The sequence below is a fragment of the Gadus morhua genome, chromosome 10 (assembly GCF_902167405.1).
Source record: "Gadus morhua chromosome 10, gadMor3.0, whole genome shotgun sequence".
NCBI lineage: Eukaryota > Metazoa > Chordata > Actinopteri > Gadiformes > Gadidae > Gadus > Gadus morhua.
This window is the reverse complement of record NC_044057.1, coordinates 7,745,848-7,769,340: the sequence shown is the minus strand read 5'-3', so window position 1 is coordinate 7,769,340 and position 23,493 is coordinate 7,745,848.

Sequence of the window (23,493 nt, the reverse complement as noted above, 5' to 3'; positions counted from 1 at the left end):
ATTCACTTTGAATACAGGTCATTCATGTGAAGATCTCCTTCCAGTAGACTGCAGACATGCAGACATTAATGGATTAAACCCTGTGGGCCGCAGGTCAACACCTTCACCGATAACCCTGACAACCCTTCCACTGGCGTAAGAACACATCCATAGATACACAGAGGATACACCAGATATGTTGTTATTCAAACGACAATATGAATGTCACATGATAGGGATGGTGGTCGGGCCGCGGGGAGCCAGCTCAGAATAATTGAGTGGTGTCATCCGGTTGAATCCGGTGTGTCGTCAAGAGGGGGCCAGTGTGTGTGGAACACTGGGAGCCACCGGGAAGGGGGTGGAACTACCCAACGCTTAACTGGGGGCCGGATTAGTGGAGGAATAAAGATTGTTCCATGTCATCCTGGGAGATGTGTTGTTTTAACTTAACACATTTCAGTGTTGAAAAAGAGACACATTGTATGCAAATCAGATATGAGCTAAAACCAGGGCATTGGGGAAATTAGTTGTCTCATTCAGATTGGTGTGCGTGTGTTGTGTGTGAGTCGTCGTCGTTGAACTGCACATGATGACAGAGTACTGGTGATGGAGCTATAAACTGTGGCATGAATTGCTACATTTGACCCTTTTTCCTACTGAGACCAATTTAGAGTGATTATATTAACGATGATACATAACAATGCAACCTTGCCATCTTTATTTCTCCAGATTGGTGAACTACGCCGAATTAAGTGATGGGCCATTCTCTTTGGCCCCCCCGATCCACCATGTTACCCCATTATGCACTTTCGGTTCCTTGTCTGTCCCACCAAGATATAAAAGAGAGTGAAATTAATGATCGTTCCAGCCAGATAGGGGACCAACGAAAGTGAGCAATTTGAGGATTGACAGAGATTATTAAACAAATCTAATTATAGTAATCACTACAGAACAATAATATCCTGAACACTAAAGTATTCATGGCGGGGAGATTAAAATAGGCCTATCTATTAAAGGGACATGATATTTCATCCTAGCCACAAAGTGGAAATAAGTCTCATAAGCCATTTCTGTCTATGGAGGAAATGGGTGTGAGTAAGGGGTGGATCAGTTAATAATTGAATATGCTTTGCCATCAGATACAGCACGGCGCTGTTGTATCGAGGAGCTGGACTAATGTAATAGATGATAAAAGGATGCTGATTTGGGATCAACCTTTTCCGGGAAGAGAAGTAAAAATAGATTTCCCGTAAATGCTACGCACTTGTTTGTGGTGCGTTTGGTGGCGCCGCTGCACCAGAGCACGTTTGGCCTTAACGTTGAACAGGGTTGTGAGCGAATCCTCAGAATGTACAAAGCTCGGGACAGTGTTGATAATTAGTGGGAAAATAACCATTTGGGATTTTTTCTGAGAACTTTATTCACTCGATTATTGATTTAAATGAAACACTGAAATATAATTGTATGGGTCTAAATGTGTCATCAGTAGAGAGTTGGTTATAATTGCGGAACTATCGAAAAAAGTCAAAATATAATTGACTATTAATTGTCGATGACTAAGCTAATCCCCTATGTCGCTTTAAGTGGTAATTTAACGCCCCCTGTTCGGTCCAAAAGTAATTTTCGGTCACTATTGTGCACTATGTGCCAATTATAGTCCCCAATTACTTGAATTAAATGAGGATGGATTGCGGCCATCTTTGATCTATCCCTTTGTGTGTGGAGGAATATAAATGTCTACAAAGAGAAGCATTAGCATTTGTGTTGCTCATAAGATATAATTAAATTATTTAGAATATCCCACAGTTGAAAAACAAACAAGTACTGCTATCACTCTCCATGGCATTAAGCATGCCCGGTTTGTAGCTCTGACAGAAGGACTTTTGAGTACGGACTTCACTGAAATTAAATATTTTTTTATAAAAATAAGCTGTTACATACAGCAGTGTATGTTACCCGCAATGGTCACAATACACTTTTGGTAGAAATAACCACGTGAGATTTGTACTTATTTCTTTTTACAGATTATGACAAGGCAGTCACAGCAAGCCAGAGATAGGATTTACATGTGATATTCTAAAAGGAGAAGCCGTCAGTACAGCAGAGACCTCAGAGAGGGGACAGGTTATATTTTTATGTGACAGTGTTAAGGCCCTTCCTTGTCAAGTTCCTCTTTAAAAGCACAACATTGGTGATGAAAATGGTAAACAGACATGCAGAGAACTCCCCAGTGCTCTGTAAAACACAGAGCTAAATGTTCCTTTATATGCAGAGTAAGACTTCAGCCGGGCTCAATATGTTAACGATTTTACTTCCAAAGAAATACAGCTGGGAAGGGCTACACTATCGAGGTGGTAAAACAAAAAAAGGTTTATGTGTAATGAATATTAATGGATAAAGATTTGAGGATTTTTGATTAAATTATACAAGATCAATGAGATAGAACGAATGAGTGGTCAATAATCGAGGGGAAACTAAACATAAGCCCCCCACTATGATTAGTCCTCACTTGCATGCATCAAATACACACACACACACACACCCACCCACCTACCGCCCCCCCCACACACACACAGACAGACAGACAGGCAGACAGACAGACGGACGGACGGACGGACGGACGGACGGACGGACGGACGGACGGACGGACGGACGGACGGACGGACGGACGGACGGACGGACGGACGGACAGACAGACAGACAGACACACGCACAAACACACACTTCATCATTTCATCAGTAAGGAAGGGGAGCAACTATCTCGATCTGGATTCCAAATATTTCTTTTGTTTTTATTGCCAAATTTGATGCTATTATGATTGCATTATGGTACAAATCAAGTGTTTGGAGCCTTTATGTTTCTCTGGCTTACTCACATTTACTTTCAGTCAGCCTTTCTCCTTTAAATGTTTTGTTCCATATTTATGTAACCACATGAAGATATGCAGGAAATATATGAGTCTCTCAAGCCCGAAGGTCGAAAGCGCATCTTGTTTAAATAATAAAGAATTATTTTTTTTGAATTTGTAAGTATGCATTTAGAATCTTTTTCAAACCTGGACTTCATAGCGCAAGGCTATATTTCCCACTGGCCGTACAGATTTTCAAGTTTGCGTTTCACAATGAATAACACTCTCGCCTTGGCTAGGCTGCATTGATTCCCACACACGAGCGTGTCCTCAGGTTTTTCACAACACTCCAGCCAATAAGAGTGTTGCTCCGGCTCTCTCTCTCCCATGGCATTTGCTTACCCAAATCCTCAAGGTCAGGAGAAGGAGGAGGTCGACACAACAACGTGATCTCACACACAGTGACAGCAGACCATTGCCTGATCCAGTCAGGAGGAGTGGGTGTTAGCCGTCCTGCGTCCTGATAAGCCCCGGCTGAGGAGGGTTCAGTGGTCCCCCCGGGGACACGTAGCCGGATTCCCGCCCTGTGCCCCCGCTAGCGGAAACAGGAGAGGCTCAACAACCATCCGAGCGTTGCCGCGCTTGAATGCTTTATCGGCGCGCAGAAATCATGCGTATTCAAAACCCTCACGACAAGACAGGATCCTAAAGGCCCAACAACGTTCTGTATTGTGCCAGCCACCCCCCCACTCCCGCTCCCCTCTCTGCCTGGTGGGAGCTCAGCTCATCGCTCTTCCTCCCTCTCTATCCCTTTATCCCTCCATCTCCTTCACCTTTTTTCCCTTTTTTTCTGTTTTCCTCTCAGAGTCACTAGAGTTACCTTCCGTTTGATGACGTGTACTGGTGGGATGGTGGAGGGGAATGTGTTATTCACTCTGCCGGCAGCGGTTAACTACTTTGTCGGTTACAACTCACAAACGTCAGTGGTAAATAAGAAAAAAAATTATGAATAGATAAATACATGCATATGAAGTGCTTATGTTGTTGTTGCTGCTGCAGCTGCTGTGGTTGGTCTCACTGCTGAACCAATGAACAACAATCACAGAGGAGTGACGAGGCATGCCAGGGGGGGAGGGGAGAAGGGAAGAGAGAGAGAGGGGAGGAGAGAGAGGGGAGTGGGGAGAGGAGAGAGGAGAAAGGAGAGAAAAGAGTGATTCGGGACGGAAGGAAAAATAAGGACAAACTTTTGTTTCTTCCTTCATGTTATAAATCAGAAGAAAGTGCACTTGGTTTAGTCAGGTATGGAGCCCGGTGGTTATTAGGCACTTATATGTCAGATATGGCCTTCCCGGAAACCATGCAGAACTAACAATATTTCTTGATCTCCCAGGGCCAATTAGCCTTTGGGTTTTCATGGAAAAAAAAAAGCTTTGGTAAAAGGCCCCATGAATAGGCACCATTAAGGCCAGCGAGATCCACCATGCTAGGCTGTGTGAGAGGGTGGCAGGGCCGGGGTTATGTCTGGAGACATATTGTCTCCAGACAATATGTTCTCTCCACTGTCCAGCCAAGCCTGCCTTTGTGACAGGCAGCTATGTCTTGGGGGCTCGTTGGGAGGGGTTGGGTTGGTGTTCGTGAACTATAAAGGAGGAATATATATGTTCCAATGGTGGCCATACGTCCACTGAAAAAATGATGAAAGCGCTGTGGTACCGAAGTGCCATCGGCCAGTAGTGGCTGGACAGACGGGCAGCTGAAAGAACCGCGCTGGAACCGTCATCATCATCATCATCATCGTGGCGGAGGAGGTTGTTGAGGTGGTCACCATGGACGGAGATATTGTAGATATTGTGTAGTCTGGCTCTATGCAGAGCAGACCTTGGAGGCGTTGGTAAATTGCAAGCGTTTGATTCTTCAGTCAGAGCTTTCATAACGGAAGCTTCTATGGGAACAAGAGGGACAAAAGGAATGAGAAAATAGTGTTTTTAAAGCATGTGAATAGGACGTGCCCTTGAAGCAACTCTCTGCGTTCTGCTGTAGTGGTCTCTGCACTCCTCCACCGCTGAGTGAACAGTGGGCTGGGGAGATGTTGGCTAGCACAAAGAGTGAAGTCCAACGCAAGATAAATCTCAGTTAGTGTGGAGGATAGGGGCGTGTATTGTTTGGGTGGATGTGTATGATTGTTTGTAAGAAGGGGAAGAGGGTCTGTGAGATTTATATTAAAAAAATATCTTCCTGTGGCTAGTTTGTTCTGTCTGTGTTATTTTGTGTGTGTGTGTGTGTGTGTGTGTGTGTGTGTGTGTGTGTGTGTGTGTGTGTGTGTGTGTGTGTGTGTGTGTGTGTGTGTGTGTGTGTGTGTGTGTGTGTGTGCATGCGTCGGTCTGACAGTGAGTCTATGGGTGCTGCCAGAGTCCAGGTAGTGAGTACAGAGCGCCTCTCCTAATCTGCATGTTAAGTGTCGGGGTACATGTACGGCCATCCTCGCCTGCAGACTTGGAGGCCACACACACAACAACAGACCTACACAACAGACTAACACAACAACAGATCAACACAACAAGAGACCAACACAACAACAGACCAACACAACCTCAGGGACCCGTAACGATGGATTCACGCTCGTACGATCATTCTCACAATGGATCTTGTGATCCATCGTAAATTTCTTTGGAGCGTTTCCCGAAACTCCTCTTAACATGAACGCGCGTTCACTGCACTCTGGACGTTCGTAGGACTGTAACTGTCTACTGACACAGTGCTGAAATGGGCTCCGTAGGAGGGGGAGACGCAGAAATGTCGCAGGAAAATGGGGTTAAAAAGAGTTAGAATATCTCCCCATCAGGGCCTACAGCAGAGTAGCCTATGATAAGAATAGACTGCAATAATATGAATTCTAAAGATATTAAAACATAATTTATTAGGCCTAGGCCGATATCAGTCCTAATCCTGAATGCCCTGTGCGCACATTTTTTCACAGCATTTTCTCCCCTGAAATAATTCCATAATATAAAAATCAAAAATAGCTTGTGTGACAACTACATTTATCTTAATGTGCTGGTTTCTGAAACATGCTTTGCGCAGCAAAGAGAGCCGACTTTATCTGATTCCGGTTTCATTGATTGGCTCTCACTCTCTAGTCTAGAATATTTGTAGACATTAAAAATGCAACGTTCCATTCATTCATTATCATTCAAACGCAGAGGCTATTGCATTGACACACGGCTATGATGTAGGCTATAGCCTAGGTCTTTTTACACTGCCAAGCCGGTTCGGTCGCACTTTGGCACGCCCGGCGATTTCACCTTCTTATCTCAAGTTTCCTGTGTAAAACCGAGGGGGTCAAATCCCCTATTCGTCAAGGCACAGGCTTTCTTGGTTCACTGGAGAAGGCGGGGCTGTGCACGCATTCTAGACCTCTTTAGAATAATTTGTATTATTGCAGCCTCTCCTGGAACCGTCACCTTATCGTGGTGGAGAGGTTTGCGTGTCCCTGTGAACCTGAGGTCTGTGTTGTCTGGAGCCTTGTGCTCCTGGTAGGCTCTCTCATGGCAGAGTGGTCTCAGGTGAGGGGCCAGACTAAGAATGGTTCAAAAATCCTCAATGAATAACGGAAGAAGAGGAGATGTGACCCGGCCCGGAGGAAGCCCGGGCCCCCGTTTGGAGCCAGGCCCAGACGGAGGGCTCGATGGTGAGCGCCTGGTGGCCAGGTTTGCCACGGAGCCCAGTCGGGCACAGCCCGAACAAACTACGTGGCCCCCCCCCCTCTCTTCATCCCATGGGCCCACCACCTGTGGGAAGACCCGTTGGGGTCGGGTGCGCAGCCACATGGGTGGCAGCGAAGGTCAGGGGTCTCGACGGACCAGACCCGGGCGGCAGAAGCTGGCTCTGGGGACGTGGAACGTCACCTCGCTGTGGGGAAAGGTACCGGAGCTTGTGAGGGAGGTGGAGCGCTATCAGTTAGAACTGGTGGGGCTTACCTCCACGCACAGTCTCAGCTCTGGTAGCGTACTCCTGGATAGGGGTTGGACTCTATTCTTCTCCGGAGTTGCCGAGGGCGTGAGGCGCCGGGCGGGTGTGGGGATACTCATAAATCCCCGGCTGAGCGCCGCGGTGTTGGAGTTTACCCCGGTAGACGAGAGGGTCGCCTCCCTGCGCCTAAGGGTTGTAGGGGGGAAACTCTGACTTTTGTTTGTGCGTATGCACCAAACAGCAGCTCAGAGTACTCGGCCTTCTTGGAGACTCTGAATGGAGTCCTGTTTGGGGCTCCAGTAGGGGACTCCGTAGTTCTGCTAGGTGACTTCAACGCCCACTTGGGCAACGATGGAGACACCTGGAGAGGCGTGGTGGGGAGGAACGGCCTCCCTGATCTAAACCCGAGTGGTCGTTTGTTATTGGACTTCTGTGCTAGTCTTGGATTATCCATAACAAACACCATGTTCGAACATAAGGGTGCTCATAAGTGTACCTGGTACCAGAGTACCCTAGGCCGAAGATCGATGATCGATTTTGTGATCGTGCCATCTGATCTGAGGCCGCATGTTTTGGACACTCGGGTTAAGAGAGGGGCGGAACTGTCAACCGACAACCATCTGGTTGTGAGTTGGATCAGGGAATGGGGGAATTTTCCGGATAGACCTGGTAAGCCCAAACGAGTAGTGCGGGTGAACTGGGAACGTCTGGAGGAGGCCCCCGTCCTAGGTATCTTCAACTCACACCTCCGGCTGAGTTTTTCTGGCATTCCTGTGGAGGTTGGGGGCATTGAGCCGGAGTGGGCGGTGTTCAAAGCCTCCATTGCTGAAGCTGCGGTGGCTAGCTGTGGCCTCAGGGTCTTAGGCTCCTCAAGGGGCGGTAACCCTCGGACACCGTGGTGGACACCGGTGGTCAGGGAAGCCGTCCGATTGAAGAAGGAGGCCTTCCGGGATATGATATCCTGGAGGACTCCTGACTCGGTTGCAGGGTACCGACAGGCTCGAAGGGCTGCAGCTGCTGCCGTGTCGGAGGCTAAGCACCGGGTGTGGGAGAAATTCGGAGAGGCCATGGAGAAGGACTTCCAAAGTGTTTCTGGAAGACTATCCGGCACCTCAGGAGGGGGAAACGGGGAACCATCCAAGCTGTGTACAGTAAGGATGGGACTCTGTTGAACTCAACTGAGGAGGTTGTCGGACGTTGGAAGGAACACTTTGAGGAACTCCTGAATCCGAATAACACGCCCTCTATGTTGGAGGCAGAGCTCGAGGTTGATGGTGTTTCGTCGTCAATTTCCCTGGTGGAGGTCACTGAGGTAGTCAAACATCTCCGCAGTGGCAAAGCCCCAGAGATTGATGCGATCCAGCCAGAAATGCTAAAGGCTCTGGGTGTTGAGGTGCTGTCATGGTTGACACGCCTATTCAACATCGCGTGGGAGTCGGGTACAGTGCCAAAGGAGTGGCAAACCGGGGTGGTGGTTCCCCTGTTCAAAAAGGGGGACCAGAGAGTGTGTGCCAATTAGCGGGGTATCACACTTCTCAGCCTCCCTGGTAAAGTCTACTCCAAGGTGCTGGAAAGGAGGGTTCGGCCGATCGTCGAACCTCAGATTGAAGAGGAACAATGCGGTTTTCGCCCCGGACGTGGAACTACGGACCAGCTCATCACTCTCGCAAGGATCCTGGAGGGGGCCTGGAGTATGCCCATCCGGTCTACATGTGTTTTGTGGATCTGGAGAAGGCGTAAGACCGGGTCCCCCGGGAGAAACTGTGGGAGGTGCTGCGGGAGTATGGGGTAAGGGGGTCTATCCTCAGGGCCATCCAATCTCTGTACTCCCAAAGCGAGAGCTGTGTTCGCGTCCTCGGCAGCCAGTCAGTTTCGTTCTCAGTGGGTGCTGGTCTCCGCCAGGGCTGCGCCTTGTCACCAATCCTGTTTGTGATATACATGGACAGGATATCGAGGCGTAGTCGTGGTGGGGAGGGGTTGCAGTTCGGTGGTCTGAGGATCTCGTCACTGCTTTTTGCAGATGATGTGGTCCTCATTGGATCATCGGCCTGTGACCTTCAGCACTCACTGGATAGGCTGGCGGCCGAGTGTGAAGCGGCTGGGATGAGGATCAGCACCTCTAAATCTGAGGCCATGACTCTTAGCAGGAAACCGGTGGATTGCTTACTCCGGGTAGGAAATGAGTCCTTAGCCCAAGTGAAGGAGTTCAAGTACCTCGGGGTCTTGTTCGCGAGTGAGGGTACTATGGAGCGTGAGATTTTAGGAATGAAGACGCATGCAATAATGAGTTCACGTCTGAGTGTAGACTACAAACGCGATTAACTATGGTCAGGGATGTTCGTTACTTTCTAGACACGGTCCAATAAATAGTGAACTTCATCACAGCCTCACTGAAGCGCCCACAGTGCTTAATGCAAGCAATCGCAACAAAAAACGCCTGCAGAAATTCTCCGACACCCGCTGGTCTCAGCATGATTCATGTCTACAATAGCGTATGTCTTCTGCCATTGATCAATATGAGGACATTTTAACCACGATGGTTGAATTAAAATCAGAGAGAGACAACAAGTGCAGCGCGAAAGCGACCGCCCACACAAGAGCAATGGAATCATTTGATTTTATTATATGCCTTGTGACGTGGCGTTTGATCGGTACATTTCGGCTGCGCATGTAATTTTGGAATTTTAAATTGCTGCAATAAATTATGTAGTGGTTCACTTATAACATGTCTCTATCTTTGCTTTTATCGATAGTAACCACTGTTTTTGGTTGCGAAGTTGCGCCAGCTGGGCATTCCGTGGTATTGGATGCTTTTCAATAAAACGCATCCAATACACGGAATGTCCGCTGGTGATGCCACTGAGGCTAACGATGCTCTTAGCATCCTACGAGTACCCCTGTCTGCCACAAGACCAACACAACAACAGCCCTACACAAGAGACCAACACAACAACTGACCAACAAAACAAGAGACCAACGCAACAACAGCCCTACACAACATGACCAACACAACAACAGATCAACACAACAACAGACCAACACAACAACACAACAACAGACTAACACAACAACAGCCCAACACAACAGACCAACACAATATCAGCCCAGCACAACAACAGACCAACACAACAACAGCCCTACACAAGAGACCAACACAACAACTGACCAACAAAACAAGAGACCAACACAACAACAGCCCTACACAACATGACCAACACAACAACAGATCAACACAACAACAGACCAACACAACAACACAACAACAGACTAACACAACAACAGCCCAACACAACAGACCAACACAATATCAGCCCAGCACAACAACAGACCAACACAACAACAGCCCTACACAAGAGACCAACACAACAACTGACCAACAAAACAAGAGACCAAAACAACAACAGCCCTACACAACATGATCAACACAACAACAAATCAACACAACAACAGACCAACACAACAACCCAACAACAGACTAACACAACAACAGCCCAACACAACAGCCCAACACAACAACAGACCAACACAACAGACCAACACAATATCAGCTCAGCACAACAACAGACCAACACAACAACAGACCAACAAAAAAACAGACCAACACAACAACGGCAGAAAGGGAAAATGATTTCCATTTTGCTTTTTCAAACATCCGCCCGGTTCTCCAGCGACACTCGGCGCACACAAAAAAGGAAAGCATTGGGGAATCAACCTCAAAGAAATCAAAGTTATCCTGTGAGGATTATATACCTGAGGAATCGGTCGAAAATGAAAAATGATCTCACTTGTTTCCAAAATAAATGTTGTTCATTATGAGTTGCCATTTGTGAGACATTCAGTTGGATTGCAGCATATAGGGCCCTCGAATTTCCTCTCACTGTTTTTCGCTCTTATTTCTCAAAAGACACACACCTCGGTATTAGAAATAATGTATTATTTTTATATGGGAAATGACAAGTGTTTCTTGAACCATCCACGAGTTTATGGACGCCTTTATCCAAGTACTCACAGGTGTTGCAAAATGATAACAGCTGAATAATGTTACACTCACAACATGGCAGGGGGTATAAATAGATTTATTTTTGTTAAATAGACATCGTTGTCTATTTTCGATATTCTTGTGGTTTCCTTTCCTGTTTAATCATTCTTCATTTAACTTTACCAAAGCGGGGTACCCTTAATCAGAACTATACCTGAGGACGAGAAACTGTAAACCAAGTGTCACTGCCAAGGGTTTAGCTGTGCTCTTTCTAATCAACGTATCTGATACCTCAATACCATGACACACACACACACATACACACACACACACACACACACACACACACACACGCACACACTCCTCTGCTCCGAGCCAGGATCCCATCCTCCTTGATTTACCCACCGAGCCACGTTCCCGATGCAATCGACGGACGGATGTTACCAATGACGAAGTGACGGATTAAAGCAGGAGCACACAGTTGCCGCTTCTCTCTCTCTCTCTCTCTCTCTCTCTCTCTCTCTCTCTCTCTCTCTCTCTCTCTCTCTCTCTCTCTCTCTCTCTCTCTCTCTCTCTCTCTCTCTCTCTCTCTCTCTCTCTCTCTCTCTCTCTCGCTCTGCACTGACTGATGCCACAAATGACAAACGCCATCACGCCCGTCTGAGTGAGGGCTGCTGCTGGCGGGGGCATTACCCGCCCTAACCTGGAAATGAATACACGGGGGGGGGGGGGGAGGAAGAGGAGGAGGGAGAGGGGGAGGAGGGCTGATCTTTCCCGCCCGCTCCGCCGTCGCTCTCCTCTAAGACAGATGGTTCCCGCTCCTCTCTTGATAGATCTCGCTGTAATGTATTTGGTTTTAAACGAAAAGCTGCATCGACGCACAGCTCAAAGTATATCTGTGAGGGCTGGTGCACCTCACGGTGTGGACACGCCCCCCCCACCACCACCACCACGCTGCAATTGTATCAGTCCCCATAAGGTGACAGCAATGGATAGGCTCTATTAAGGCAGATAGAGGGGCCCAGGGCCCCGCCGTAACTAGTGCTATTAATCCATATAGTTGGCCTATCAAGGGCCGCTCGGCATGGGGTCCGCCTGGGAGCCTTGTGTGTGTGTGCGTGTGTATGTGTGTGTGCTTGTGTGTGTGTGTGTGTGTGTGTGTGTGTGTGTGTGTGTGTGTGTGTGTGTGTGTGTGTGTGTGTGTGTGTGTGTGTCTGTGTGTATGTCTGTGTGTGTGTGTTTGTGTGTGTGTGCCAGCGCTTTCATGACAACAACTCCTGGGTTTGTTGTTGTTATGTTCCAGGTAATCAATAGGAATTTCAAGCTGTTTTTTTCTTCTTCTTTTTTTCACTTCCAATTGATTTGCGAGTGGTCAAACTCAGAATAGTGTTTTGCCAGACAAGAACATTGAAAAAAATACGATTTGGGTGAGAATCGTACCATTTGTAATGATTCAGACTTCAACGGTTGTTTTAGTCTTTACAATGTCGTTTTCTTTAAATGTATAGTTGCCACAGTTGCTTCGCTCTTGTTGTAGTGTTGTTATTATTGTTTGCATCAAACTATTTTTACTACAGTATTATTGTCAAAACCAGGACAACTTCTGCAGAGTACATGCTTGGAGCAGTTTGAAATCATGCAACTGAAACAAGGAGCCCGCCTCTCCCCTCCCTCCCTCCGTCTGGGCAGGTGGGGAAGGGGGCTGAGGGGGGGTGAGGATCTGGGGAATGGGAGGGAGGGCATGGGGGGGGGGGTATGGCGCTTGGGAGGGGGGAGAGAGGTTGACATGGCTGGGCCTTTGATCAGCTCCAACGCCATCAGCTTTATGTCTCCTAGACTTCCAGTCTTGAAAGGGGACTCAGCAGGCTTGTGTTCTGTGTACATTAGCAATTTAGATCCAACATGAAGAGTACTATTCCAGCATTTGCATCTCAAAGGCCCATTTTAATTGTATTTTATTTTTTCTTCCAATACAGAAGCGAAAAAATAGTTAGATTTATTTTATTTGTATTGTACTTTTTGTTGTGGTCGGGTGTGCTACGTTTCTGTTAAGAGAGTAAAGGTGTTTATACGGTAGAGGATGAGAAGGAGATGACAGTTGCGGCTATGCGAAAGGGTTCACACATACTTGGGTTTAATTTATTAAAATAAGTGTACACCACAACAATAGCATGAATAAAGAAAGAAAGGGATGGTAATATAATCCTCATGTCAGCACCGCCGCCACCAGAACACGATTCGCATTAAGCACTGATTCTGGAGGACGTCAATCCCGTCTTTGTCGAGGTAAATAACAAAGAAACTTCGACTCTGCATTCCCAACGCGCGCTACACAAAATGTAAACCTGAAAGTGGGTAGGAGATGAATCATTAATTTGCATCGAGAAGGAGGAGATGAAGAATAGGAAAGCAAAGGCACAACCAAAACACGTGTTTGAAGACCTAAGAGACAAAATGGCAGAAAGGAAGATGTTTCTTTGAAGCATTTGCTTGAGTGCGACAGTCTGGCCGTCCCCGCCAGTTTCCCTCTTAGCAGATAGAAAATGTCTCTCATAAAAAAGAGCAAGTTGTATTGATTGCTCTAAATGTTAATGTCTTTAGAGCGGGGACATTGGATATTTCAGCATTAAACCACTGATAAAGTACCTAATATTGTAATGATATTTACCAACAGCTGCCTCTGCTCCCTCCCTCAGGGAGGGGGTTAATGTTTCCGGCCTTTTTTCCTCTATTGATCCCTGGAAGAGGTTTGTGTGGGTGGGAGGGGGGGAGGGAGGGAGGCAACTGAAATGTTTTAATACAATTCTGCAGTTTCAAAATAACGGGCCGAGTCAGATGTCGCAAATAATTAGAAAATATCTGTCAGAGCAACTCAGGGATTTGATTCCTGCACCACGGCAGCAGCACATTTAATTAGCCGGAGACGTGAGGGAAACAACCGGCCTCCTTCAGCGACGTGCCGCTCCACAAATCAAAGCCTCTCTGATAAGTAATGCAGCGTTGTTTCTTTAGTCAGAGCTTAAGACATGAATCATACTATAAAAGTGGCCATTTGTAAAGGGAGAAGTGTATATGTGTGCGTGGAGGGGTGGGGGAGGAAGGGGGGAGGGGGTTCATGTGGAGGCTGGTCCCATAATTGCTTCGTTAAAACCAGTTGCTTTGTGTGTCCTGGAGTAATTAAGCAGTTGAATTTTACATTACACTAGTGAAAATTAACAAACAGCACATCTGGCTGTCCCATAGGTTTAGTCATTAAAAAGCCCATTATTTTTCAAATTACTTTTTCATCTTTCAAATCCCACCCCCCCCCCCCCTTCCCTCCTAATCCGGAGGTATTTCCCAGAAGACGGCCTCCCATTTCTCTTTCTGAATGACTCCTTCAGAAAAGTTAGATGTTCAGTGGGCTGGTGGCGTCCCGCCGTGGCCCTTGGGCAGGGCTGGTCCCCGTCCTCTGGACAGACGGACGTCCCAGCACAACGTTGTCGCCAAATCCTTAGAAATGTTTTCAGTTTGGTTCCTTGCAATCCGTCTGAGAAGGAGTGGTGTATACCATCTCATCGTCCCTACCCCCCAACCCTACACACACACACACACACACACACACACACACACACACACACACACACACACACACACACACACACACACACATGGAAATCATAATTGCTTTTGAGAATAAATCCACTCAGTGTGGAATACAAAGTGTCCCGTTTGTAGAGACATTTCCAAGGTTCTTAGCAATGAATCACACTGCTTGTGAAAGAAATTCATGCTTTGCTTCTGCGGTATCAGTCATACTTGAGAAAGATTTCTTTCAGTAAACTTGACGTTACTTGTTTTTGACTCAATTGACAAATACTATCACGTACCACCATTTTCTTTACTTCATCCTATTCTATTGCATAAGCTGAATTCAACCCTGTTTGAGCTAAGAAAGATGAGCATTTTTGACGAAAGGCTGCCACTTGGAAATATTTCGATATTACAAAAATCAAATTGAAGAAAGCATGTCCCAACCACTGGAAGTAAGAACAGTGGAGGACGTTCTTAGCTTTTCAAATCCATGAACCGATGGTTCAATGCGGGGGCCTTGCTTCCCTTCGGATGTAACGTGTCTCAGGGCTCTTTGAAGTGCTGTCTGTTGAAGTGATCACCAGGCACAGAGCCTTACCCCACAAGAGCCTGAAGAGCTGAATAAGTTAGTCCATGTGCTTGTGGAAAGGAACATGTTGTAGAATGGATAAACTTCTGAAGCACCTCTGTCCATTAAACCGTATATTCCTTTGTAGACAGAGGTCAAAAGAGATCTTGGGTCAAAATAATTATATATTATTTTATTCTTCAACTGATTTTATAAACCCATCACAGGCTTTTTACATATTTCATTAAGACTCTCTCTCATAATTGCTGAGAAGTGTGCTTGATTATTAATGATCTCGGCAGATGTGTCAGACAGGGTGTGGTGTATTAAGGTCACTGCCTTCATATGAACCTTTGGCAACTTCTACTCCGATTTTCTCCCAGGTCAACCAAACAGACAATCTCAAACGTGCATAAACATACATACGTCTTAAAAGGGATGCCATTTAGCATGGACCACCAATTCAGTTTCCTGTGCCCCCCCCACCATGAACGAGAAGAAGACAAAAACAACAGCAGCAACAACAATCTGAAAAATAATACATAATAAAAATAAGGGATGAAATATTTATGGACATCCAGAAGCAGTTGCAGAAACGGTAAAAAATAGGTTTTCAAAATGCTGGAGATTGGCCAAAACTTTCATTGACGGCGACTCGGGAGAGATTTGGTATCAGAGGTGGAGATAACAGACGGCTTCGACCGGACCTGCCTCGCTATAAATCTTTATCATTTTAGGTGATGGACTGACCTCTGTGCGAGCCCAGAGAGAGGGGTTGGGGGGGTCGGAGCGGGAGGGGAGGGGGGAGAGCGTGTGCCGTCATTAATACAACTTGAAGATCCTCCCGGATCGTTCCGTCCACGTCTGTGATGCCTGTGACCTTTCCAGTTAAAAAAATAAAAAATAAAAAAACAAGACTATCAAACAAAACCATCCTTTGAGGTCGGAGAATGGGAAGATGAGTTTGAAAAGCAGGCTTGAATGATTCTGTTTGGTCCAAACAAACAAAAAAAGACCAAAAGATTGGAGAAACAGAGGAGGGGAAATAAATAAATAAATAAGACAGCCTGACAGGCTTCCTAGCATGTTCATCAATAGCGGTCCGAGGCAGCCTAGTGCTGGGACTGTCTGGGAGGGGAGTACGTTTTATTTATGACGGGACTGGATGCATTCGTCTTGCAACCCATCCTTTGCTCACATTTCTTTGAATACAAATAAAGTAGTCAAATTGGTTTTTGGATGTTGATTTGTCATTCCCACTGTATTTTAACTGTTGAATTATATTTTGAATTTGGTGCAACATTACAACAACAAATTTGACTTGAGTATGGCTCCTCACCATTGGGACTTTTTCATTTGATGTTTACTAGAAAAAGGGAATACATACACTTTTATATGTGTACAGGGGTGCACTGGTACATGCATACATGATGCTGAGAAATATACCAGTGTTTAAACTGCTATGACAACTTTATGAAAGTCTCCATTGCAGATTATGTTCAGATGCAATATATCAATTGCATCTGAACAATATATGAAAAGAGAAGAACATACCTTGTGGTGGCCAAAGAGCCAATCACAGAGTAGAGCCTGAGGTGATGATCCCATGATCATGTCTTGTCTCTGAGGCAGGACGGTGGAGTGGCTGTACTGGTGGTGTTGTACTCCCAGACCAGGGGTACTGGATTTGATCCCCATGAAGGGGAGAAAGCATGTGACCTGCTCCTTAATGACACTGGTCTGCATTCATTGATGCTTTGAATAAAGGTCTCAGTAAATCGCAATCCACAAAAAGGAAAAAAACACTTAGAAATACCCATGGGTTGTTGATATTGTGGCATCGTCTATAATAGCTAATATCGTGCTGGTGCATTGATCGCATACATGAATTAAGTCAAAATATCATAACAAAGGCCAATATATTGTAGAGACTATACAGGTTCAATTTATTCCCAACTATCTTGCATGACGTCACCTTTAAAGTACATTTGTGGCAGGGAATGCAGCATCTCTCAAAGAGCGGTATATAGAGTTGAATACAGTTCAATCCCATTCATTGGTATGTATACCAGTACGCCTGTAAACTCCAGCGTTGAGGCTCTGCACGCCGCCCCCTTTCATTTGAAATAGATCCGACTTTTTGCAGAAACTAGGAGGAGCAGAATACGTTTAGAACAAGAGAACCGTTTGTAGCAGCCGCAAAGCAAATGTTTAAATATGATTTTACTGATTTGTGTGTGTCTCAAATAACTAATAATACTAAGCATTTTATCTGAGTGTGTTTGTGCGTGTCTGCGTGTTTGTGTGTTTGTGATGACAAATCAGCTCATTATTTTGCCAAATAAAAACTGTGCCCAGGAGGACATGATGGGAATCGAGTGAAGGACAGTTTCATTAAATCTGCCTCAGAAATCATAGGGAGACTGTAAATGTTCTCTTTAAAGTTGAATACACATCCTTCCAATGTTTCAGCTGTAGAAAATGATTTTATTATGCTGTACAATTAAACATTTTTCCATAGACGCAAGCAAACCAACAGAAAGACAGAAATAAAGACAGACTGACAGTCAGACATGCAGACAGAAAGACAGCCAGGCAGATAAGAAGACAGAGAGGAAACCAGCTTGCTCCCTGAGTTCTGGTGCAGCCTTCCCTGGCTCTCCAGAATGGTATACTGTACAATGACATGACTTTCATAATTTCCTTTAGGAAAAATAGCTTTGGTGTCACAATTAAAGCTACCGGCTCTAATTATAGTATGATTCATGGGATGGTAATTGCTACCCTTTTGCAGAACACATTATCTCAGCCCAAAATTAATCGCATTGCATGACAAACGACTATTATAATATGTCTGTTCTGTTGGGTACGGGAGGTCTGAACGGGGCTAAACAGGCCGGAATAGGTCACAGTGAAGCTAAATGTCTCGCTGTCTCGCTGCTGTGGATCCCTCATTCCACATCGCTGTCAAACCATTCTCAATAGTTTGATTGAATAAATCAATTTCACAATGTGCCTTAAACCAAAATGGAGACCAATTCCCTGAGCAGAATGCCGTCTAATGAGTCTGTCAAGAGTGATTCCTTTAAGGGAGTTTCATTAGAAGATACATTATTAATGTTTCTAACTATGTATAAGTAAGAGGCCACCAGTGATTTCAATGATTTCATCTCTACACTTTAACAAAAACAACAACATCCACATTTTATGACAGTTAGCATAATTCCTCCTCCTTTTATTCCCGGGATCGACAGCTGTGGGGTCCATCATTAGCCATTTCTCCAAGTAACAAAGAAAGCCTTTTCCCTGTGTGTGTGTGTGTGTGTGTGTGTGTGTGTGTGTGTGTGTGTGTGTGTGTGTGTGTGTGTGTGTGTATGTGTGTGTGTATGTGTGTGTGTGTGTGTGTGTGTGTGTGTGTGTGTGTGTGTGTGTGCGTGTGTGCGTGTGTGCGTGTGTGTGTGTGTGTGTGAAGGGGTGGGGAGAGAGAGTAGAAAATTTGAAGACGGAAGAAAATCAAATCTTAAAACAGTTTAAACGATGGGGATGGCCCTTAGACGATTGTTAAGTTGTTCTTTAGTGTGTTTATCCCATTAACACAGTCAGTGTAATCTGTTAAATATAGTGCAAAGAAGATGTGGATAAAACAATTAAGGCTGCTTTTTTCCTGCATGACTTCTGGTTGGTATCTCAGCACTAAAGACACAAAACCTCTCTGTGGTGTACAGTAAATATGGCCTTCCTTTTTTAGCTATTGTGTAGCTATTACAAGGACTACCCCTAGTTGTACAACAACTAGGGGTAGTCCTTGTTTTAACGCCTGTGATGAACTGAAAATTAAACATTTATGGAGATGTTCATAGAAACAGACGCAGATTTGTTTGCTTGGTGTTTTGTTTTTGTTACGGGGCCTTTATTATGGAAAATGATGGTACATACAAAGGAAAACTAAGTGAGGATTACCAAGAAATTGTCTGGCAGGCATCACTGAATGAATATATATTGTTCAAATTAAAGGTAAATGTAAAAGTGTTTATTATTTAGATCATGCATAAGGGATTTTTCCTGATAAATTAACTAAGAGAGGGCTGTGATTCTCAAAGCAATTGTATACAAAGTGAGAACAAGAATAGCTTTGTTCAAAGCACTTCTTCCCAGCATGCTTAAAAATTTGGAGAATATTGCATATTTTCAAAGCCCAGAAATGTATGAAATGTCAGGTTCAATCGAAACCTGTATGCATTATATCTCCATTTTGCATTTGGTTCAGCTGTTCATCAGAGTGAGACTGATTCCCCCCGTCTCCTCTAAACTGATGGCTTGCTTAGCAAACAATGACATTTACACTTAAACTTCTCAAACTGAAGCACATTTTCCCTCCATTTACGGAGACAGCTTTATTCATTTATTCCGCATCACATCACTCTGTATTATTTATTTGTCAACAATCCGCCGCCTCTCAGCGGTGCCACCGTAACACGCGTGACGCCGCCGACAAACACGGCTCTATATAGACGCAGCGGGGAGAGAAGGAGAGCGAGAGAGAGAGAGACGGTTAAGGAAGAGGAGGTCAGATCTCCGCAGTCATTAGTGTCTCGTATGATTCATCATGACGGGAGGCAGACAGGTGAACTACTTCTCCACAAATCTGAAAAAATAAACTAAAGCAAAGAAGAAGAAGAAGGAGATGAATCCCTGAAGCACATGCTCTACCCGCAGGAGACGAAGGACAGCCAAGTGTGTTTAGGTTAATTGGTTGACCTAATCCATCTCAATTAAAGATTTTAAGGTGCCTGTCCCCCCTGTGTGCACATGTGTGTGTGTGTGTGTGTGTGTGTGTGTGTGTGTGTGTGTGGAAAATGAAATCACCCACAGATGGTTACTCCAGTGGGGTTGCTCCAAATAATTGGTCAGGTAGATATATCACTGGAGAGTGTGTGTGTTTGTGTGTGTGCGAGTGGGTGTGCGGGAGGGGGATGTGTCTGAAAAGCGCATAGAAGTTGTGTAAAATAGAATATAAAGAAGGTAAACTAAATAGGGGGGTTATTTAGTAAATGTTGTTGACTGGCAAACACTGTGCCTGAAGGTGTAAAACGTAAGTGGTGGGACCCAGAATATGAAGACAACGCTTAGATAGATAAAGCAATCCTGCAACAGTATGTTAAAACCAACCTCACAGAAGCACAAGTGAGACACAAATGTGTATTAAGCCATCCTCATGGTTCCTGAACACCACACTGGGTGGGCTTTGGACAAATTCTTGCCATATATGACCTCAACAAAATTACCATGCAAACAACCGACTACAGCATTACTGTAACTTTAGTTTTACGGTGTCGTCAACTCGTTGCCTTCGGGAGTGAAAAACCCAGCCGATGTCTTTAAAGCAACAGTAAGTTGGCTGTAGCATGTCATGTACCGATGATTTAATTACACACCGAGCCATGACGCTGTACAGAAGATATCTTTATCACATCTTGACATGTAGCAGATGTAGCGTCAGGCTTTGATCCTATTCATGTGCCAAAAGACGCCGACAATAAGCAAGTCAATGACAAGTCTTCCATAGCAACTAAAATGCTATTAGTATAAGAGGTGTCACATTCAATTAATTCATTTAAATTAACACTTTTTGTGTGTGGTGAAGCGATTAGAGCTGTCATTTAGCAACATCTGCCACCCATTTCTTTCGTTCTACTGTGAATGTGTCATCATCTTTTTTTTATCTTTTAAGATTCTGTATGGATTATGATTGCCAGCTTGAATTCCTTTATGCTATTTTAGTTGCTAATCATATTTGTCACACGGAGACTATAAGAATCCTTCTCGTCACTGTGGATGTGCTAATGGAAGCGTTGTACAATACCGTGATAGAAGATGTTATCGTGTGTTCCGGGTTATGATGATTTGAATAGACACGGATATATGAGAAGAATGTATATATGTAAAATATGAAGTATTGCGCATGATGGATGAAGTAAGGCAACAATCTATTACAAGTCAACTTGAACTCTTTTGAGTTTGTCATTCTGTTGTATTGTATTCTCTATTTTCCTCTGTTAGTGTGTGTCTGCTGCTGCCATGAGGCATGGCGGCGCTGCTCCAACTGATCAATGAGCTGTTGTCTCAGTTAGTTAACAAAACATAGTTAAATTACACTTATTGATCCCTGAAGGGGAGGGGGGATTCGTTCTTGTGTTTGACCGATTACTCGGTCAGCATCGAATGTGGGCCCAGCCCGCCATCCAGGGGCCTCACCCAGGGGCCCCATCCAGGGGCCACCGCCTCATAGAGGGGCCTCCTCTAGTGGCCACCGCCTAATCCAGGGGTCCCATCCAGAGGCCACTGCCTCATCCAGGGGTCCCATCCAGGTGCCACCGCCTCATCCAGGGTTCTCATACAGGGGCCACCGCCTCATCCAGGGGCCACACCCATGGGCCACCAACTCATCCAGGGGCCCCATTCAGGGGGCCGGCACAACCCTGAACGCCCGGTGCTTTGGAGCACAAGTCATAACACAAGCAGCTGGAGGAGCCCGGGTTGACCAGAACAGCTCCCCGCAGAAATAAGCCCATCAGCCGCTTGCTTTTAATCCATGTTTCCTGCGGCATTAAGCCATCAATACTCAATCCCGGGCGGCCATGGCTGTCTCAGCTCCATCATTATCTTTTTTACAGTCACCGGTGTATTTGGACCTGAACAGATTTTTCTTGTTTCTCTTGTTTGTTTTAATTCATTGCAGGTGTGGAAGAGTATTTATAACCTGCAGGAGCCGAATGCAGCTCGGGATTGGTCGTCCTCACACCTCTTACTCTGTTTAATCTTTCAAATGCATCAACTGTAATATTTATATTGATATAATATGAATATTTATAGGTTGAAAGCACTTAGAGTCAATACTAGCATCAGCCTTGCCCTGAATACTGGGTATCTTACGACCAGACCGCTCACTGACCCCGTGTCACGAGCCGATGTCCCCAAACTCCAGAGCCCAGTCCATATGAAATAATAAGCCCTCTCTAGAGCTGTCTACAACCTGAACGACAGCTGATGGCTGACAGGTGTCCAGCAGATTGTAACCGCAGACTGCGTCCGCGCGTTCACAACACCGCAATCACGCTAATGCCCTGAGCTATCGGCCGCGTGCACTAACGGAAATTAAGTGATTAACGACAGCCGGGGTCAGATGTCGCCCTCTGTTCCCACAGTCAAACAAACGTACACAGGTGTTACGTAGCGTACACACGTGTTACGTAGCGTACACAACTTTACGTAGCATACACACGTGTGACGTAACGTCCACACTTGTAACGTAAAGCACACACGTGTTACGGTCACACGCGTGCCCGTGACCACGACACATGTATCCACATGAAGGCCTGCAGGAACAGACGTGTATGTCCCCCGGTCCTTAATCGCTGGCCGCCTCAATCACGGATGTTGACTCCGCCTATGGGCTAGATTTCCCGTGGCGCGGCCGGTGCTCCCGGGCTGTAAACACAGGAAGGGACGCAGCCATGTTGACACGGAGCGAATCACGTCGCTTGTCTGCATTATTATCGTGGGACGGCGGATTAGGGGGAGGGGGGGGGGGGGGGGATGTCTGGGGGGGATATGCGCCGCATCATTTCTGAAAATCATTGTTAACCTCATTTTGTCATTAGCGCCGAGGCACTCTCCTCTTCACACCCGACAGTGGGGGAGATACTTGTGTAATCAAAGGCTTTGTTGTGGGGGCTGGCGCCGCCGCTCACATACACACAATCCGCCCCCACGCACACAATTCGCCCCCACCCTGCCCCCCCCGACCCCCCGACCCTGCAAACACAGATCGAAAAAAGGTAGCAAGGGGGTCGTCGATTCGATTCCCTCCGGGAGAAGATTTAAAGACTTAAAAGTGTGCGCTGGTTGTTGCTGTTGTGACATCAAAGACACAACAGCGCACAGGGAACATCAGTCGGCCACAGCCGCACCAAGAGGAGCCTCTTTCTGGGGGAAATAAAAATACAATAAGGCAGATACCAATGTTCACGTCCTCGCTGTATTTCACGCATAACACACAGCTATCAACAGCTAATCAAGAAGGAAAACACCATGAAAGGCCAGAATGGGTTGGTGTCTGTTGTTCTTGGAAGGTTGTCAGTGGGGCTAATACCTTTTTGACAATGCAGAGGCACAGAAGCAATTGAACCCTCTGGCAGGTAAGATATTCATTGCATAAAGGGAAAAATATTAATTGTGGTCAAGTTTGTCCTATTATAATCGTCTCTCTGAGCCAATACACACAGTTTGCATGTATGACTTGACAATTGACCATCCTTGATAATGCAAGAACACAAATCAGATTTCAATCACTGACAACAAAGTGTTTTTAGCTTTCTCCATTGCCGGATATTAGTCTTTCATATACTGCCAATATTTGTCTTCTAAGCCTGTAATAGATTGTGTGTATTTGTTTGGTATTTTAAGGATTGCACATACTCTGACCATAACAAATATATTCACAGAATTAGATGTTTTTGCACTGATTTGTTGACACTGTTCAACAATCCAAGCAAAGCACTGCCATTTGCTGCTCG